Raw genomic sequence first — 19,490 nt, forward strand, 5'->3', positions numbered from 1 at the left:
TTAGCACCATGATGCATGCACTGGCAGGGCCCATGCTTTCAGAGAAATCTGTGTCCATGTCCTGATCACTCACGTGACCGCGCTGACGTTGCCTCCTCGCCCGGTATCGCTTTGCCAGGTTCCGGTGCTGCATATACTGCTGGATAATGCGTGTGGTGTTTAATGTGCTCCTAATTGCCAAAGTGAGCTGAGCGGCCTCCATGCTTGCCTCGGTATGGCGTCCGCACAGAAAAAAGGCGCGGAACGATTGTCTGCCGTTGCTCTGACGGAGGGAGGGGCGACTGACGACACGGCTTACAGGGTTGGCTTCAGGGAACTAAAATCAACAAAGGGGGTGTCTTTACATCAAGGAGTATTTCAGGCAGGACTTCACAGAGGGTTCCAATAAGAAATGGCGCACCTAAGTTATCGTTCTTATTGGAACAAGGAGGTTAGCTTGGCCTCTGATTGATACATGGCTAGATTTACCTTGCTGCACCTTCTCTGTGAGTGACTGCAGTGTGACCTAGAGGAATGAGTCCCCTAGACAGGGGAGGGGGGGAAGCAAATGAGTACAAAACAAATCTGGTCTATTTCTTGTTTTGATCCACTCCATCTATCTTTTACATCTTTGGCTGGCAGCAGACGGTGCAGAAGGACTGCATGCCATCCACATCTCATGGCTGCTCGGCAGAAGATGGTACAGTACGACTACTAGCAATCCTCATCTCTTTCCTGCCTGGCAGAAGATGGTACAGTACGACTGCTAGCAGTCCGTATCGCCTGCCCACTCACCATAAGACGGTTCAATAGGACTGACTGCAGGACAAAAGAGAATGACCTGGTCAAGTCACTCCAAATTTAGTCCCTGCACCCATGTCTGCCCAGGCGCTCCCAGCCGCACCTCGGACATGACGAGGACGACTACCAGTCGTATTGCACCGTCTGCTGCCACAAGGCAATGGGGTGCTGCTACTGTGTAGCAAAGCCGTACCGCGTCTGCCAGCACCCAGGAGACATAGGGTGACGGTTACCTGAGCGGGCTCCATGCTTGCCGTGGTATGGCGTCTGCACAGGTAACTCAGGAAAAAAAGCGCGAAAAGATTGTCTGCCCTTGCTTTCACGGAGGGAGGGAGGTAACGGGGGCCTGACGATACGTACCCAGAACCACCCGCGACAATGTTTTAGCCCCATCAGAGTGCTCCATTGTGACTGCTCTGGACAGCACTCTCAGATGCCCGATTGTTTGCCGTTGCTCTGACGCCAGGAGGGGCGACTGAGGACACGGCTTACAGGGTTGGCTTCAGGGAGCTAAAATCAACAAAGGGGGTTTCTTTACATCAAGGAGTATTTCAGGCAGGACTTCACGGAGGGTTCCAATAAGAAATGGTGCACCTAAGTTATCGTTCTTATTGCAACAAGAAGGTTAGCCTGGCCTCTGATTGATACATGGCTAGATTTACCTCGCTGCACCTTCTCTGTGAGTGACTGCAGTGTGACCTAGAGGAATGAGTCCCCTAGACAGGGGAGGGGGGGAAGCAAATGAGTACAAAACAAATCTGGTCTATTTCTTGTTTTGATCCACTCCATCTATCTTTTACATCTTTGGCTGGCAGCAGACGGTGCAGAAGGACTGCATGCCATCCACATCTCATGGCTGCTCGGCAGAAGATGATACAGTACGACTGCTAGCAATCCTCATCTCCTGCCTGCCTGGCAGAAGATGGTACAGTACGACTGCTAGCAGTCCGTATCGCCTGCCTGCTCACCATAAGACGGTTCAATAGGACTGACTGCAGGACTAAAGAGAATGACCTGGTCAAGTCACTCCAAATTTAGTCCCTGCGCCCATGTCTGTCCAGGCGCTCCCAGCCGACGTGGCCAGGTGCACCTCGGACATGATGACGGCTTCCAGTTGTACTGTACCGTCTGCTACCACAAGGCAAGGGGTTGCTGCTACTGTGTAGCAATGCCGTACCACGTCTGCCAGCACCCAGGAGTCATAGGGTGATGGTTACCTGAGCGGGCTCCATGCTTGCCGTGGTATGGCGTCTGCACAGGTAACTCAGGAAAAAAGGCGCAAAACGATTGTCTGCCCTTGCTTTCCCGGAGGGAGGGAGGGAACGGGGGCCTGACGATATGTACCCAGAACCACCCGCGACAATGTTTTAGCCCCATCAGGCATTGGGATCTCAACCCAGAATTCCAATGGGCAGCGGAGACTGCGGGAACTGTGGGATAGCTACCCACAGTGCAACGCTCCGGAAGTCGACTCTAGCCTCGGTACTGTGGAAGCACTCCGCCGAGTTAATGCACTTAGAGTATTTTCTGTGGGGACACACACACTCGAATATATAAAACCGATTTCTAAAAAACCGACTTCTATAAATTCGACCTTATTCCGTAGTGTAGACATACCCACAGACCCATAACGTAGATGTGATGCACAGGTAAGCAGCTGGAATAAGCCCTGCTTTTTTTGCCCTCTTATTACTTTTTTAAAACAGGAAATAAAAAAAAAAAAAAAACTTTTCCTAATATATTAGCCATTTGCTATCAAATCTTAGCTATAACTTTAAACATGAAGTGAGCTGTAGCTCACGAAAGCTTATGCTCAAATAAATGTGTTAGTCTCTAAGATGCCACAAGTCCTCCTTTTCTTTTAAACACTGAATTATATAGAAAATGGTTAAAATATAAATCAATTCGAACTATACAATTTACAAACAAATTTGCTTATAACATCCAACTCGTTAAAGAAAATTATTAAAATAAGGAAGAATAGAAGCATAATTCAGGGGAGGGGAATAGAGACAGAAAGGGAAGGAAGTGGGTAGAGAAGAAGTGGGGCCAGGCTCATGCACTTAATAAGATCAGATACTTCCAGGAGAGCACCCCATCTCTCTGAAAATTCTTCTTGGGTATTTCTATTATGGTACACAATTCTTTCCCTGGTGGACAAACCACTTAAAGGCTAGAAACAGTTACATTAGCTTAATGTAACTATTGGCCCCATAAGCACAGAGACACTTAGTTTCCCCGACTCTGCTAAGCTACCTGAAGTCCCTCTTGCCACACATGACTTCTGATCCATGTCACTGCATCAGCCCCAGGAACCACTTCACTGCAAGTGAAGAAAATTAAGTGGAGAGAGGGAAAGGGATGTGCTGAGGTGACCATGGGTGTAAGCTGAACCTCACTGGAACCTGGCGGAGAACTCAGTCCTTCTATACAAGTGCTCCTCTACCAGGGTATTTTAAGGCCTTTACTGGTTAGCCCATTATTAGCCAGCAGGGGAAGACCAGCTCTAGATGTCGACTAAAACCAATCACCCTGGTACTTTCCCTTTTTTTAAGCAACAGGCTCTTAAGGGATCAGCTAACACTAAAGGAACGGTATAGCAAAGACCTTGCTCTGCCCTGCCCTACAGGACCCACAGTTAACAAGAACTACAGAAGACAGCTACTGACACATAGCAAGATTTTTTAGAAAGTGACTTCTTATTCTGAGTGCCTGTTTTTGGTGCCCAGCTTGTCACATCTCTGAGGAACGGATTTTGAGAGGGAGGGTAGGTATTCAGCGATTTCTGAGCATCAGACCCCTTTCAGAGGTCTCAAATTCAACTCCTAGACACAGAGCAAACCAACATCATGAATCCCTCTTGAAAAAACTCTTGGCTCAGACCTATCATGTGCATCCATTCCAACAGTACACAATTGTTCCCTAAGGCTCATTATCCAGCGTTTACTCCCCATCCCCACAAAAACAAGAACAGGAGAGACTTGGAGGAAGATCCTCTGCTGATGTAAATGGGTGTGGTCTCACCAAAGTCAATGGAGCTATACAGATTTACATCAGCTAAGGATGTGGCCTGTATCACCCACACGACTCATTCCCATAGATTTCCCCTGTCTGTATATCTTTCCTCACTTTCTTTGTTACACAGACTTACTAAGAACATTATTGCCACGATTCAAGCTCAATTTTATTTAGCACCTTAAAGCTCTCGAATGATCAGAGAAACCATCCCAAATCACCATCCCTTCCCTTCCAAAATAAGGATTCACAGCAGTTATTGCAAATTAGCCTTATGTGAGCGGGAAGACTGTTGAAATGGATACCACTAAGGGTATGTCTGCACTTCGAGTTAGAAGTGTAATTTTCAGCTTCAGGAGACATACACCGTGTTAAGCTCTGCTTGAGCTAGCCTGCTAAATAGAGAACTGGCTGGAAAATGTGTTTTCAGGGCACAGAAGCTATTTGGCAAATAGTTTCAGCTAAAACAATTGAAAACAAGACTTCTAAAAATGTCACCTCACCATTCTATTTTGAAAATGTCATTTTGATTAGACATTTGAAATATTGTTCGACTCAATTAAGATTTTTTTCCATCTCATTTGGTCGAGAAAAACCTGAGAAAATTCAGTTTTAGTTAGAAATTAAGATTTTTCAGGTTGGTCATCAAACAAAAAAAATTAAAAAAATCAATGATTCTCTCAGCTCTTCTCTGTTTCTTTTATTTTCTTGTAAGTGCTGGCTTAACTTCAACTCTAAAACAAGGAGAGCTTTTTCCTCAAGTTATTGCTACGTATTTACAATCTTAACGCCATTTTAAAGTTTCTTTGCTTAGGAAGTTACAATTCTCCTTTTAGATTTTATAGCTGGTGTGCATGTGCGGATGTGTGATGATATGGCCCAGGGAATACAGCTCATTTCCCAATCCAGAGAGTGGATAACCAGATGCAGATGCACGTTAATACAATCCAGAAGACATTTTTGTAATTCCATATCAAATATCAGAACCACCACCTAGTTTTTGCCTCATCTTCTCCAGCACAGTCCCACAAGGCCAGAAAGTGATTCACTGTTACTTACAGCTCACTTTTGAATTAGTGGCTACCAGTTTCCAATTATAATCCATGTCCCCTTCCCCTCCACTCCCACCCTGTGGCATATCTTTAGAGCCCAGAGTCCACACAGCTCCCTTGCATATTCAAAGATTCCTCAACCATTTACCCCACAGGGTGACAGCCAGGAAAAGAACCAGCTTTGTCACCAGAGCTGCCCTAGAAAAAACCCTCTTCCTGCACAGCCGTAACTGCAATTCAAGAGTGTGAACACTAGTGCTCCTGTCAGAAAACAAGCTTCCAAAGATCAGGACAAAACACTCTTTGGGTATTAACACTCTATCCCATCAGCCTCCCCAAAGACATTAAACGAACTGGGCTAGAAGTAGAATATAAAAATGCAGAGATTACATTTACCATCTACAACAGCTACAATTCATCAGGGAACAAGCAAACTGAAAAACCAGAAAAACTTGGAATGAACAATTGGATGACTTATGACTGCAGTGCAAACACATCCAGACAGCCCAGAAGCACGGCTTGCAGGGTTTAAGAAATGCTCCTCCCTTGCTGCTCACTTTCTTGCATTGAACCAAGATTCTGTGCAAAAAAAAAAAAAAAAAAGTGAAAGGAAGGCAGATACTGATAAAAACTGGCCTGAAATAAGAGTTATAATTAGGGCAGTGGTGGAAGAGGGAATCTTTGAAATAAAGCAAATCTTCCTTTCTATCACACACGCACCAAAACACTATTAACCGAACAGCTACCAGTTAAGCAGGTGAAAAGCATTCGTCTATTCTATCTGAGGATTGGGAGAAGAGGGCAGAGCCCACATGAATTAAAGGCCTGCCCCTTCAGGTGAAGGAAAGGCCACAGAAACCAGATAAAGTACAGGGGTAAAAAAAACCAGGTACAGTGATTCAGGTGATAGGTACAAAATGAGAGTAGGAGACACGAAGCAGAGAACTTCAGACAATGCCCACTGCTCTGAGATCCTGATCAAGGAGTCAGTGGATGCCACCTAGAGAAACTCTGCCCAGAGGCATGTATGGACTAGAGAATGGAAAAAGGCCCCATAATCAGAGAACCTCCCTGTTGAGCTTATCCCTCTGGGACTGAGAGCTGGCCATCTTAGCCAGTGCCAGGAGGCGGCTGATGAGGTATATTAGTGATTTGGTAAGGCTATGGCCAGGGTTTCCACAGAGGAACAGGTGTGGGGAAACAGTGCAGCCATAACCTCAATAAGAGATTCTGGAGATGATGGAAGAGGGACTACAGCCTGGCACCCTGCAGGTAGGTGCGCACCTGGGTTTCCTTCTTGCCACAAAAGGGGCAGGCATCAGGTGTGTTGGTGAACCGTGCCAGCGACACATCCGTGGTCCCAAGCAGTCCATGGAACCAGGCTAAAGTAGAGATTAGCTCACCAAGGACTGCCATCTTCACAGGGCAGCAGCATATCATGTCACCTGGAGCCGGGATGACATCTCTGGACACTATAGTCCTCTGTTTATCTACAGAACAGGTACAGCAGAGACATTGCTAGTACAACCTTCCCTCCACAGTAACAAGCCTACTCTTCAGGCTATAGGATCAAGCCCACACAATGTAATCTCAGCATTCAGAAATGTGCTGTTTTGTGTTTATTCTGAGGTCTTTTCTGGAAACTCCAGAAAATTGTTTTGAGGTGACAACTTGCAAAGTAATGTCTGAACGTGCTTCATTCTTTAGAAAGAAAAATCTGAACTAAAGTTTGGTAAGGAAAAGCCATTTGTTTCATGGTTTGATTTCAAATGTGAGTAAAGGGACTATTTTTAAATGGAAGGGGAAAAAGCACTTGGGTGGAGCCTTTTTTACAATCTTGAAAAATATTACTACAAATCAACTCGAAGGATGATGTTTTGGAAAGCTGTAGGGGTGTGCGCATGTACACACTTTATTTTGGAAGAAGAATGACCAGAGCAGAGGTAAATCAGATTGACCTCTGAGTCCATTGGACTCTGAATCAGACGCATGGAGGAGGAGGAGGAGGAGTGATGCGAGAAGATGGCTAGGATTTATATCAGTGAGAAAACATTCTGGCCATGATTTATATCCACACTGGTACTTGTCAAGTATGAGTTATAACACCCGAAATGGAGCAACAGCACTAAGACAACAGGGTTGTGAGCTGAAAAAGAGTGCTGTTTTAAGTTCTAGCCAACCCTTACAATCTTTTTCAAAATTATTTCACTGTATTATATGAAGGACTCTGCCCCACAGCAAGTAAACAAATATAGTTTGAATTGTGAATTCACCACCTCAGTTAAAAGGCTCCAGAGTGGCTGGAAAAGCAAAAAAGTCTGCTTTGGCTCACAGAGCATATTTACTGCACACCACCAGACCAAGTTACATCATGGTATGAAAGGCAGCTTTATAGCTATCGCAGGCTTCCTTAGTTTCTGAAGTAAGTTAATAGCAAACAAAGAGGCTGTTCCTATTAAGTTTCACTAATTAGACTTGCAAATAAACAGTGTTTCAACCTAAAGGAAGGACATGGCATTGCACAAGGCTGAGATGTTACCTTACATTACAGGGTAGAGAAATAATTACTGGTGACCATGCATGCAGAAGTTGATCTGCAGCTGTCCCTGGTCTGGAAATTGTTCCTTTAACCAAACTTCCTGCACTGATCCAGCATTCTGGGTTTAGCAATGTCTCCTATTGGCTTGTACCAAGAGCAAGTATTAACCCTAGGAAAACCAAAGCTACAGATACACAACTTCCCCTAGTTACGTACAGCTAATCAAAGTCAGGATGCACTAGGAGTTTGATGCCACCAGTACTATCGCTCACCCTTTTAAGTGAGAGATTGTCATCTTGTGGGGAATGGTTCAGGATCCTTGGAATTCAAACATGTTCAAGGTCCATCTGGACCTTACCAGTTGTTCCTTATTATATAAAGCTATTATTACACCAAGATACAAAGTCTGCAGAAGGAAACTACAAACCTCAGATGGTTACAGGCAATAACATACCAGGGTGCAATGACAATGTTAGCGCAGCAGTGCTCACTGTCTGAAGACTGCAAATCATTTAGGAAAAAAAAAGGGGGAGACTCTGAAAACTTGTTACCACCCTGTGTTTAACTGCAGGCCACCTTCCCATGGTAGTACTATGGAGAGTCTGGAAAGACTTGTGGTGAAGGCAGCACACTGGCATTCAGGAGACCGGAGTTGACTTCCCAGCTCTGCCACACACTTCCTGTGTAACCTTGGGCAGGTCGCTTAATCTCTGTGGGTCAATTCCCATGTTATGGATTAGGAATTAAGAATACTCCCTTCCTCCTACCCCTTGTCTGTTTAGATAATAAACTCTTTGAGACAAGGAATGTCTCTCCCTGGGAGTTTGTACAGCAGCGGAGGCACCTGTATTACTGCTGAAGAATTTTAGCTGGAAGCACAGCCGTGAACAAGAAGTGTTCGGCCCTATTGCAGAAGCCATGGATAAAAACTTTATTAACCGTGGTTAAAAAAAAACCAAAAACAAACAAACAAACAAAAAAAAACAAACAACCCACAATGCGAACAGTAGGGCAGCAAAACCACTGGTAGCAATTTTTGCTAAAACTCCTTAATGGCTTTAATCCACTGCAGGCCATTACCAATATCAGATCGGGGGAAAGGTTATGGAGTGGAGAGAAGGGACCTTTTCAGCAACAGTTCAATTTCCCAGTGCAGACAAGGCGAGCCCCTTACAGCAGCCTTTGTATCACGTTAACTCACAGCTGGCTATAAATTGCAAGTATCAAGCACTTCTCTGTCATTTCAAACCCCCATTACTCCTCCACTTCAGTAAGGAACAGTTAAGATGCAGATGTCCATCTGCAGTAACCATGCATCTGTTGACACTCCGCACCCAGCACAGAATGACACTGTTTAGATGTCTTGTGCTATAAAGTGCATGCTACAAGGATCCCACTGATCAGGGAGATGCTAAGCTCACAAAAGGAAGCCTGTCTCAATATTCCCAGTGGAAGCACATGCCAGGCCTTCTCTCTCCATTCATGCCTTTAAACCGGTAGATGTCTTTCACAAGGACACTTACTCTGAGCAGGCAGAGATTAACAAAGACGTTGTCATCTCTGCCACGTAACAGAGGCAATTAAAGGAACTACAGGAGTAAAAAGGAGGTCAATAGTCAAAGGGCAATATGAGGCCTCTGATATGAGCTTCTCTTCCCCATCACTTCAAGTTATCAGTGAAATTCTTCATATTAGAGGAGAGGGGAACAAAGGCTTTCAAGCAGAGATTTGAGAAATGGTGCTGATGGATCTTTCACTCCTAAGTCACTGATACATCAGCCAGCTCATGTTGCTGATGATGGATAGTCATCGCCATCCAATGAATGTCCCGGGATGTTGCACGGCAAATAGAAGACTGGTAACACACAAGAATCAACTCCACAATCAGTACCAATGGGCAAACTTTTGGTTGTTTGCCTCGGCAGAGAGAGCAAAGATGGAATGGCCAATAGAGAACTAACTCCTCCATTGTCTCCATTTGGAAATTTAACAGCATTTAAACACAAGGTTTAGCAACTGAATTAGCTAACAGGATGCTGACTGGTCAGCGCAGACAAGGGAAAGTTGTGGTCAGCATTATGTCAGCTAGCCAATGGCTAAACTTTTCAGGACCAGGCACTTAGATACTATGCTGATATAAAGACCTTGAATAAAATCTTACTCTTCCATACATCAATCATTCAGTCATGGTCAGCTTGGTATCAGCTAGTCATATGTATTCAGAGCAAGGTGACTAATTGAAATCAACCTGACCACAAAAATATGAATACTTCCCTGACATTCCCTTAACCAACCTATGGAACTCACTGCTGCAAAATATTATTGAAGCAAACAGCTTAGCAATACTCAAGAGGATTTAGACCCATACATGTAGTAAAATACCTTGTGTACTTATTCTAGCTAGGAAAGAATTACAAGAGCTACAAACCATGTATTGGGGCACAAACTGATCACAAGCTGGGGTCAGGAAGAAAATCAGTCTCTCCTCCCACACATTCCTTTGAAGAACAACAACATTACATAGCTGGCTGAGTGCATGATGTCGGGGTTTTTGCATTCTTCCAAACCAATGGGCCTGGCCAATTGCAGCAGGGAGGAGACCAGATAAGATCAGACACTGGTCTGTCCTGATACTACATTTGTGATGTTTCTCTTGTATAATGTGTCTCCACCGAAACATACCCAGAAAAGATAGGCACATAATAGATATGATTATTATGAAGACTAACGGTCTTTCCAAAGCAATTATCCCACCAAGAGAAAACATTTTAATCAAGTTGCTGTAAATAAATTATTTTCCCCATTGTGTGAAACAGCTGCTCTAGCTTGCCATGAGGTCTCTGCCTGTGGCAGAGCATGTGAATCTCCAACAGTCTGCATATGACAGACTTGCCACTTTAATGTTTATAGCAATATTATGTGTCTGTTAGGCGGAGCCAGCTGGACAAACAGGATTTTGAAAGTCTTCCTTAATGGAAGAACACTCAACACATGCCAAGAGTTACAAAGAAAGGTTAGCTCAAAGAGGCACTTGTTCCCAGAGTGTCATCAGAATTCACATCTGGCCCTCACAGAGGAGAATCACTGTCCTAGAAAGTAAGGGACAAACCACTGTGTCCACAAGCAGACAGACCACAATACAAATAATAATACAATCAATCAAGGTGGCTACTCCTGTACTACCTGAAGATTTAGTGTCAGGCTGATGCTTTTCAAAGCCAGAAGTTTCCAGCTGCTGAAGTCAAGCCTTCCTCAAGCGCCATATGCTTCCCATTGCAAGAGTCCTTCTCTCCCACGTGTGAACAGCTAAAGAAAATAAACAGGTCTCTAAATAACAAGCAGAATAAAAAGCAGCATGAGGAGGCTCCTGTGAAACTCCAAGGAGTTGGCAAGCTCTGCTGAGAAACTGTGCTTATCCTGGAATTTGCTTGAACATGAAGAAACTCACGAGTATAGGGTATTTCGGAACCCTGTGCTGCTGACAATGGCCCATTACACCAAGCAGAACCCCGCTATGCTGTACAGAGCTCTCCGTAGCCAAAGATCTTTTGGTCACTGGAAGGGAATTCTTTGCAGGAACAATCCTTCCACACTACAGGAGGTGGCATTGAAAGCCTTTCCCCACACAACAGGTATACTTTGAATTAATTTCTGGCTTTCAAACATAGGGCTCAATTCCGAAGACATGACAGAGCACCTGCAGTTTCTCGTGCTGGGTTTTAAAACACATCGGTTGACTGATCTTTCCCTCTTCCACTGAGAAATCAGATGTTGGAGGCTAGTCTCAAACTTGGAGATCAGGGTTCAACTCCCTGCTCCATCCCAGACTTCCTGTATGACCTCGGGCAAGTCATTTAACCCCTCTGTGTTTCAGTTCCCCATTTGCACAACAATGTTACTTCCCCACTTCATGGAGCTGAAATATATTAAGAGGTTGTGAGGCACCAGATGCTACAGCAATGGGGGGCATACAGGTACCATAGATGGTAACAATTCACCTGTTCACCCAGGAGAAAGTGCTTTGATAGGTAGATGAAGGCAAGAAAATAGGTTCTGAACCCATGGCTGCTGGAATTCATATGTAATGAATAACCCAGTGGTGCACCAGATACTCAGAGCAATCCATATATTCAGCCCATATTGATGGCAAAGTTACAAATAATCTCCCAGAGTCAGAGGCTTGCTTCATCTGCAGAGGGAGGCAATGGAGGAGGGAGAATAGTGCAGGTTAACTTAGATTCTATGGAGAATATGGCATCTTTAGTGTTATGGGTGAGTGTATTAGTTACCCTGGCTAATGTAGAGGCACACATTTGTACTTTGTAAAAGGCCCTGTGCATGTCAAACTTCTGCTTTCAATAAAACAAATAAAAAAATCAAATCATCCCTCTGCTTTGCTCAGCTCCCTGTTTTGGAAGTATACCTGGTAGAAAGTGCTGCTCGATTTTCCCAGGAAAAATCACCAGGCAGCCATTTCATTTATGAAAACGTGGCTTGTTTTGGAATATTTGCACCAATCCAGTTTAGTATAAAGAAAAATGAACTGCCAAAGGCTAACTGCATAAAGCCGGGATTTAAAAATAAATGTGTCAACACGAATACCCCCAAGGAATGAAAATGTGCATTCAAGCTGCACTGTTGCCTTCCCCAGCCTAATCGTGACTGAAAGGTGCTAGTGAATTTACAAACGTGCTGTCATCATGTGTAAATGGGAGACCTTATGTGGGGCTTTTCACACAGTATGTTTCAACTTAAAACACAATGTTAACTACTGCCACTCAGGGCATGGCAGCCCAGTGGCACCTGTATAAACTTAGCACACACAAGCTGGTATGGCAGCAAGTGTAGGAGAGATGCTGCGGGAGCTCAAGTTTTGGCTTCTCTGCAGCTCCCACGAAACTAGGCACATCGTAGTGCAGGTGCTTTTTGCTTGTCAAGAGACGGTGGCACCCTAAGCTATAGTCAACAAGTCTCCCGTGGAAATACACACAGCGTACACATACATAGCAACAACTTGTGCTCAAATAGCTACTCAGTAAGACAGTTATTTCTACCAGAACGCTTTCAGCCAGAAGGTATGGTTAGCCAAGTGTTACTTTGGAGCAAATAAAACTTAAACGGCCACAATTCAGTCTCACCCTCCCTTAGGTATTTTAGCACTACACACGTCTATCAATCAGCCATTCCCTAGCATGCAAGAAAGGTCACTTGAGGTAAGGCAAAAAAGACACTCAAACCTTGGCAGTTTGAGGAAATATTAATAGCATCTTTCAGCATAAATATAGGAACAAATCAAAACAAAAACATCCCCTCCCCAAACTCGGAAATCATATTTATAGCAACAACAAGTATAAGCTGCTGGCTCCCAGCTATTTGATTTTGAAGAGCGTGTGAAATGTGGAAATCAGAAGTAGCAAATCTGTTTTTCTCAACAGAAATCTCAGCAGAGGGAAAAATCTTATGTGATAGCTACCATATAACTAGGGTCCTACAAAATTCAGAGTCAATTTTGATCGATTTCATGGTCATAGGATTTTTTTAAAAAAAATCGTAAGTTTCATGGTTTCAGCTATTTAAATCTGAAATTTCACAGTGTTGTAACTGTAGGGGTCCTGACACAAAAAGAAGTTGGGGAGGGGTCCACAAGATTATTGTACAGGGGGTGGCAGTATGGCTACCCTTACTTCTGCGTGGCTGCTGGCAGGGTGCTGCCCTCAAAGCTGGGCGCCCTACCAACAGCCGCTGCTCTCTGGCCGCCAGCAGAAGAAGGGTGGCAATACCATGACCCCCCTGCGACTCCCTTTCGGGTCAGGACCCCCAATTTGAGAAACGCTGGTCTCCGCCATGAAATTTGTACATCACTTACAAGACTGGTCCAGGCCATCTTGGGAGGGTTAACAAAAGGATTCTGTAGGACACTCCCCAAATTCACATATAAACAGTTTATATAATCAATACACACACAATAGATATAGGTATATCTAAATAACACACTTCCTCCTGCTACAGGTGGAGGGGATGCCAGGTACTTGTGCTGAGGTCTGTACATATAAGCTTTATTTGGACAATCACCCAAGTAATTTGGGGTCTGAAGATGGGTAGTAATATGGCGGAATGCCATTTCCAGCTGTCACAGCTTTGAGCCCGCCCAAGAATTAGAGATCTCCAGGCATGAGCTACATAGACCCAAAGGCAAGATCTGGGGGGGAAGGGAAGGTAAGTTTAGGTAAGTGACTTTAAATAACCTGTGATCTTTATGAAAAGATTAGGGACTAGCTTTCAACCCTAGCAACTCTGTTTACATTTTCACACCTGTCTTTGCACCAACAAGGGCTGAAAAAAAGATGGAAAATGGAAATTCACCCTGATTTGTCAAGATTGTAGCACTCTCTGCTGCTCTCCCCCCCAAACCTTCTTCCCCTCACCATGGGTATTTTCTTTTCAGTCATACTGAAAGATTTTGCCTTAAGAACACTGACACACACACCCTACAATCCCTCCCCCCCCGCAATTGAAACCAAAATTCCTACCCCCAGTAGAGGTTTGACCCCAAAAGTGTCAGAAACTCAATGAAGTCTACCAAGGAGTTGGCCCTTGCTAATGATTTTATGCCGAAGGTGCTCAGATACTATAGTGATGTGCACAGTATAAAGCCCCCTTTTATGGAATATTTCAGATAGTCAGACTTTCTTTCCCGCTTTCACCATACCAAACCAACGTGTATTTTGCAAAACGATCTGGAACCCTTCCTCTGCTCCAGCCCCACGGTCTCACTTTAGGTTGTTGTACATGCAGTAGATGAAGCAAGGCTACTTGCCTTCTGCAGGGAGCTGCATGAGGGCAAAGTGTCAAGATGAAAATTGCCAAACATCAGATTCGTGATGATGTCGGTAAGACACACACACACGACCAATGAGGTAGGTGCAACCTCAGTTTTGAGCTTGGAGTAGAGATGAGCAACAGCACAGATTCACTCTCTCGGACGGCGACAGTCCTTTGGGATTTCATTTAGGTATGGTCTACACAATTAAAGTTTATACAGATGTAGCTGTATCAACCAGACATGCAAAAAAGTCACCCCCCACCCCCCAGCAACATAGCCATGCCAACAAAAACCCCTGCGTAGACACAGCTCTCCTAAGAGAAGAGCACTTTAATTAATGTCGTTTGGGGAGGTGGCAGAAAAACGCCTGATGGTGTACACTGCATCTACACTAGAGGGCTATGCCAGCCTAGCTATGCTGACAGAGTCTACACAAGGATAACAACAAAAACTCCCCAGGAACAACAATTACAAGAACAAACCAACAGAAAACCTTACTGCAAGTAGTACCCATTATAAAGAAATATCTGTCTTAAACCAGAGAATGGTGCGTTAATTTCTTCAGCTATGCCTACTCAGATATGTCACGCTGTTTTGAAAAGTTCACTGTACGTTTCGCCCTTCAGGGCCATAACAGCATGTTGCAGAGAAGCAGGAACACAACAGCTGGAATGGGTATAGCTGAAGTTAAAGTAGAGATTATTAGAAAAGGAGGCATAGTTTGCATTAATGCACCCTGTTTGACATGCTGGAAGCGCACATCCCCTACTGCCCAGCCTGGATGCTGTCTGCACACATGGAATTAGAAAAGTGCTCGGAAGGGTAAACGCAGCCAGGCAGTGATGAAATCCCACATATTTGGTAGCAACATTTCTACACCTGCTTTATGGGAAAAAGCCTAAAGTGCAGCTTGGAGAATCATAAACAGAGTCCCACACGCTGCAACACTCATTCGCTATCAGAACACACACATTGCGAGGTCTCTTCCCACCCCGTAGTTGAATACTGAAAAAGGGAGCATGGTGGTGGCTCTTGGTTAGGATAGCATCACATGAGGAAGACATTTAGCAGCTATGAAATCTCTCTGCCTCACAAAAATCTTCATGAAAATAATTAAAAAATCCCCAAGCAAGTTTGTCAAAGGAAACTCCAGAGATATTTTAGGAGACTGTATATGTCTTAGGGGATTGGTAACCTTCTCTCCCATTCGAGGTCACCAGCTCAAGCCTGGCCCAGCTTGAGAGAGACCAAAGGTCCTTGTCCAATGACTATTGGTGGCCTACATGAACTACTCTAGTGTTTCCAGCCCAGATGCCAGTAGACCACTTCACAATTTGTACTGTGCAAGATCTGTACCAGCAGTCATGGTCAAGGACCGAATGGGGATAGAAAGATAGCTCTCTGAGCCTTAAAGAGAGGTGGAAAGCAAGGCACACTGGCAGGACAGCAATGCAGGAAGCTTGCACTGCTGATACCAAATTTTGTACCTGCTCTTTAATAACTAAGCAGTGGTTTTCAACCTGTGGTCGGCAAAGCATGTCTAAGATTTCCAATGGGGTCCGCACCTCCATTTGAAATTGTTTTAGGGGTCCGCAAATGGAAAAAGGTTGAAAACCACTGAACTAGAGGACTTCAGTCTTCAGGGTTGTCAACTGAGCAGTATTAAATTCATTTAAACAAAACCAGAGACCTATTGTAACCTTTTAAAAGCTCATCTCCCCTGGTTCCTAGGTAATAAGTTTCAGCCTTTCCAGCTCTCTCTCATCCATAGTACAAATGGTTCCCGATTGTTATCTGGGGTTTAGACTTGTATCCCAAGGTCAACACTATGCCCAGCACTGGGCAAGTGGTCAAAGTCTGTGCTGGGAGCATAGTAGTTACATTTGAAAGAGATGCTTTGTCCAGGAGTTGGCAAACCATGCAAAAATTGTTTTTCGACCTATGTATGACAAGATCTGGCCATCTTTCCCGCTCAGGATTGCCAATCCCGAATGTTCAAAAGATCATGAGTCAGCCTCATCAAAATCATGAGATTATGTAAAAAATAATGGATTTGGTGTTCTTTTTAATTTGCCTTCTGCTTTTTGAGGCTGTAGGGTGCACTGGGGTTACAATTTGAAGCTCTCCACACCCATGAGGACTAGAAACTAGGGCTGTCGATTAATTGCAGTTAACTCATGCGATTAACTCAAAAAAATTAATCCCAATTTAAAACATTCATCATGATTAATCGCACTGCTAAACAATAGAATACCAATTGAAATGTATTAAATATTTTTGGATGTTTTCCTACATTTTCAAGTATATTGATTTCTATTACCACACAGAATACAAAGTGTACAGTGCTCACTTTATATTCTTTTTTATTACAAATATTTGCACTGTAACAAACAAAAGAAACAGTATTTTTCAATTCACCTCATACAAGTACTGTAGTGTAATCTCTTTATTGCGAAAGTAACTTACAAATTTAGATTTATTTTTTTGTTACATAACTGCACTCAAAAACAAAACAATGTAAAACTTTGGAGCATACAAGTCCACTCAGTCCTACTTCTTGTTCAGCCAATCACTAAGACAAAAGTCTGTTTATATTTAAGGGGGATACTGCTCCCTGCTTCTTATTTACAATGTCACCTGAAAGTGAGAACAGGCTTTCACATGGCACTTTTGTAGCCAGTGTTGCAAGATACTTACGTGCCAGATATGCTAAACACTCGTATGCCCTTTCATGCTTTGGCCACCATTCCAGAGGACATGCTTCCATGCTGAGGATGCTTGAAGGGTTCATGTAGCGTTCATGCACCTGGAAACAGTCAGGGCACACCCTGACTGTTGTGTAGGAGCGATGTACACATTGCTCTGTCCAAGGACATGGACCCATGGGAACATGGACCATTGGGAAGTCAATTAAAGGACATCAACCGTGGGAAGCTTCCTTGGCCTGAGCTCAAGGCCTGAGAACAAAGATTGTAGTAAATAGAGGCTGGTAAATAAGAATATTAATCAAAGTCATATTTCCTTTGTTGATGCCTTTTGCGGTCGGAGTACGTAATGCGCAGGGGGGAGAGAAATAAAAGAGAGGTGGAAAAGCTGACAGGGGCAATCCCGTCAGCAGACCAGCCTGCTTGCTTGCCTAAAGCTGTGTCCTGTCTTGTATTGAACCGCCACAGATGCTCATTAAAAAAATAATGCGTTAATTAAATTTGTGACTGAATTCCGTGGGGGAGAATTGTATGTCTCCTGTTCTGTTTTACCAGCATTCTGCCATATATTTCATGTTCTAGCAGTCTTGGATGATGACTCAGCACATGTTTGTTTTAAGAACACTTTCACTACAGATTGGACAAAACACAAAGAAGGTACCAATCTGAGATTTCTAAAAATAGCTACAGCACTCGACCCAAGGTTTAAGAATCTGAAGTGTCTTCCAAAATCTGAGAAGGACGAGGTGTGGTGCATGCTTTCAGAGGTCTTCAAAGAGCAACACTTTGATGCGGAAACTACAGAGCCCAAACCACCAAAAAAGAAAATCAACCATCGGCTGACTCAGATGATGAAAATGAACATGCGTCCATCTGCTCTGCTTTGGATCGTTATTGAACAGAACCCGTCATCAGCATGGACGCATGTCCTATGGGATGGTGGTTGAAGCATGAAGGGGCATATGAATCTTTAGTGCAACTGGCATGTAAATATCCTGTGACGCTGGCTACAACAATGCCATGCGAGTGCCTGTTCTCACTTTCAGGTGACGTTGTAAACAAGAAGCAGGCAGCATTATCTCCTGCAAATTGTTATCAAACTAGTTTGTCTGAGTGAGTGGCTGAACAGGAAGTAGGACAGAGTGGACTTGTAGGTACTACAACTTTACATTGTTTTGTGTTGGAGTGCAGTTATGTAACAAAAAAATAAATCTACATTTGTAAGTAACACTTTCACAATAGAGATTGCACTACAGTATGAGTACAGTACTACTTGTATGAGTTGAATTGAAAAATATTTTGTTTTTTACAGTGCAAATATTTGTAATCAAAAATATAAAGTGAGCACTGTACACTTTGCATTCTGTGTTGTAACTGAAATCAATATTTGAAAATGTAGAAAACATCCAAAAATATTAAATAAATGGTATTCTATTAATTTTTTAATCGTGTGATTGAGATTAATTTTTTTAATTGCTTGACAGCCCTACTAGACACTTTTTTCTTTAAGAATGGAGGCTGATATCATTACATATCCACTTTATTCCAGGAGCTGGGGCTTTAAGGAAAGGAATAACTATTTCACATTTGGGGACAATGTATACCTTCAAATCAGCGGCACTGCTATGGATACCTGCATGGCCCCATAGTATGCCAACATTTTTATGGCTGACTTAGAACAACGCTTCCTCAGCTTTCGTCCCCTAATGTCCCTACTCTACTTGCGCTACATTGATGACATCATCATCATCTGGACCCATGGAAAAGAAGCCCTTGAGGAATTCCACCATGATTTCAACAATTTCCATCCCACCATCAACCTCAGCCTGGACCAGTCCACACAAGAGATCCACTTCCTGGACACTACGGTGCTAATAATCGATGGTCACATAAACACCACCCTATACCGGAAACCTACTGACCGCATGCCTACCTACATGCCTCCAGCTTTCATCCAGACCACCCCACACGATCCATTGCCTACAGCCAAGCTCTACAATACAACTGCATTTGCTCCAACCCCTCAGACAAACACCTACAAGATCTCTATCAAGCATTCTTACAACTACAATACCCACCTGCTGAAGTGAAGAAACAGACTGACGGAGCCAGAAGAGTACCCAGAAGTCACCCACTACAGGACAGGCCCAAGAAAGTAAATAACAGAACGCCACTAGCCATCACCGTCAGCCCCCAACTAAAACCTCTCCAACGCATCATCAAGGATCTACAACCTATCCTGAAGGACGACCCATCACTCTCACAGATCTTGGGAGACAGGCCAGTCCTTGCTTATAGACAGCCCCCCAACCTGAAGCAAATACTCACCAGCAACCACACAACAGAATCACTAACCCAGGAACCTATCCTTGCAACAAAGCCTGTTGCCAACTGTGTCCACATATCTATTCAGGGGACACCATCAAAGGGCCTAATAACTTCAGCCACACTATCAGAGGCTCGTTCACCTGCACTTCTACCAATCTGATATATGCCATCATGTGCCAGCAATGCCCCTCTGCCATGTACATTGGTCAAACTGGACAGTCTCTACGTAAAAGAATAAATGGACACAA

The 19,490-nt window shown here is 43.8% G+C and overlaps 1 protein-coding gene across 3 annotated transcripts in view; it reads right to left on the reverse strand.

The window, feature by feature from the left end:
• Window positions 1-19,490, reverse strand: part of C6H11orf24 (chromosome 6 C11orf24 homolog) — a 64,826-nt gene that overhangs the window by 20,290 nt on the left and 25,046 nt on the right. Inside the window, exon 1 of one of the 3 annotated variants that reach the window (XM_077818188.1) lies at window positions 5,244-5,367. The exons of the other annotated variants lie outside the window; for them this stretch is intronic. The gene's annotated coding sequence lies outside the window, so the exon portion shown is untranslated. Of the gene's footprint in view, window positions 1-5,243; window positions 5,368-19,490 lie in introns of those variants that run through there. 3 annotated transcript variants of the gene reach the window in all.

The sequence above is a fragment of the Eretmochelys imbricata genome, chromosome 6 (genome assembly GCF_965152235.1).
Source record: "Eretmochelys imbricata isolate rEreImb1 chromosome 6, rEreImb1.hap1, whole genome shotgun sequence".
In the NCBI taxonomy this organism is placed as follows: domain Eukaryota; kingdom Metazoa; phylum Chordata; order Testudines; family Cheloniidae; genus Eretmochelys; species Eretmochelys imbricata.